Source organism: Magnolia sinica, chromosome 5 (genome assembly GCF_029962835.1).
Source record: "Magnolia sinica isolate HGM2019 chromosome 5, MsV1, whole genome shotgun sequence".
Lineage (NCBI taxonomy): Eukaryota > Viridiplantae > Streptophyta > Magnoliopsida > Magnoliales > Magnoliaceae > Magnolia > Magnolia sinica.
This window is the reverse complement of record NC_080577.1, coordinates 15,048,817-15,050,927: the sequence shown is the minus strand read 5'-3', so window position 1 is coordinate 15,050,927 and position 2,111 is coordinate 15,048,817.

Sequence of the window (2,111 nt, the reverse complement as noted above, 5' to 3'; positions counted from 1 at the left end):
ACTAGCGGGTGGAGCAATCAGTTAGATATCGAAGCTTCAGTCCATGGTAGCTCTTTCCACGATCGAAGCAGAATATATGGCAGTGACAGAAGCGTTTAAAGAAAGTGTTTAGCTCAGAGGCATGATAAAGCAGTTGAGACTTCAGCAGGAGGTCGTGTCGGTTAACTGTGATAGCGAGAGCGCTATCAATTTGGCTAAAAATTATGTTTATCACTCTCGTACTAAACACGTTGATATTCGTCACCACTTTATTCGACAGGTGCTCGAGGAAGGAGGCGTCGCATTGGAAAAGATTCACACCAGCGTGAATCCAGTAGACATGCTCACCAAGGTCGTTCCTACGGAGAAGTTCAAGTTCTGTGCAACTTCTCTGGGCTTGACGATGGCGTAAAAGAAGGACAAAATGTGCACGAGAAGCATTGATTTAAGCTATGATGAAATGAATAAATAAGAGAAGAGGTCAAAAGCTACACGGCTGAAGATTGAAGACTTGGTGGAGATTATTATCTGAAGCCTTAAATCTTCAGATTTTTCTGTTGCTCGACCAGTCGTGGGTCAGCCACGACCGATTGAGGGAGCTGCTCAACTTGTCGAGCATTGCACGACTCGAAGTCCAGCGAGCTCATTTTTTTGGTGTCTGAGATTCACGATCAGTCATGGTGATTACTCGACCGGTCGTAGGGGTCCTACGACCAGTCGTAGCCTCGGCTCGACTAGTCGTAGTTACGCAGATTCGTTTCCGAATCTGATGCGGACTGCGGAAATTTGAGTCAGTCTTTCACAAAGTGCGAAATGAAGTTGCCTAAACTATAAATAGGGGTCCCTAGGGCTTTTCTAAATAATGAAAAAATTATTATAAAGCATTCTAAGGGATTTTAGGGTTATCAAAAGGTTGTAGCAAGGGCGAGATTCGAAGTTGTACGAATCGGATAAGTCCTTTCTCTTGAAAGTTTCTTTTCATAGTGGATTTCTATCGCTTTGTGCCATGGTTTTTTCTCGAAAGGATTTTCCACGTTAAAATTTTGTGTTCTTCTGTGATTGCTTGTTACTATTGAATTGCTATCCTAGATCTAGATCCATGTGATTCTGCAACACAAATCCCTAACATCGATGTTATGGTTAGAACTAAATAAGTCATTCTGAATTGCTGCGTAAAAAAAAAAAACGTGAAAACAATAACAATTTGTGATAAAGTAACATTGTATTGTAATTTCATGAAAGACACAGAAATAAGATCCTAGGAATCTAAATTTAAAGGAAAACCCAACTAAAATATATGAAAATTCAAATACCAACCTTGTAAATCTTCTGCAATTTCTATAACTTTCGCCTTTTAGCCAGAAAGGAAAACGACCCACCTCGTAAATTTTCTGTAATTTTTATAACTCTCACCTTTTAGTCAGAAAGGAAAACGACTCAACAGAAGAGAGAGAGAGGAGATGAGACTCTCTTCCTTTTCTTCCTTTTCTTATCCCTCCCTTTCCGTTTTCTTTTTCTGGTTTTTTTTTTTTTTTCATTTGTTTTTTTTATAATAGCTTGGATTCTGAAGTTTTCTTTTAGTTTTTTTTTAAAAGTAAGTGGTGACGTGGATCAATGAGGATTAGACAATCAGGGAATCCCTGTGCCGAGTGGGGTTCTTAATGGACGGACGTCTGTCTGAAAGCAACTCCTTTTGAGACAAATCCGAACCTTAGATTATTAGCTTGCAAATGAACTGTTTTAAAAGTAGGTTGTTTGAGAAAGTGGGAAGATCGCTTTGGCTGGAATGTGGGGTCCAGCTGTGACGGGCCACTGAAACATGTGTTACCTAGCTATGAAAAGAAACGGAAAAAAAAAAAAACGAAGAGAGAAATGCAACAATTGTACACGTTCAACTGAACCATTCTCAATAATCGACACTCAGATCTTCGAATCCAGGAAATATTTGGGACATAATCCATTCACGGTGGCTACCATCACATAATCCATTCACGGTGGCTACCATCGGATCAATGGCTTGGATCCCCGGAGCGTGGGCCCTACGTGTAACGCGAGTCGCGTACGGTATCGCCTTCTAGAGTTCCAACCCCGTATATTATCGACGCGCCACCGTTTTGCCCGCCAAAGCGAAA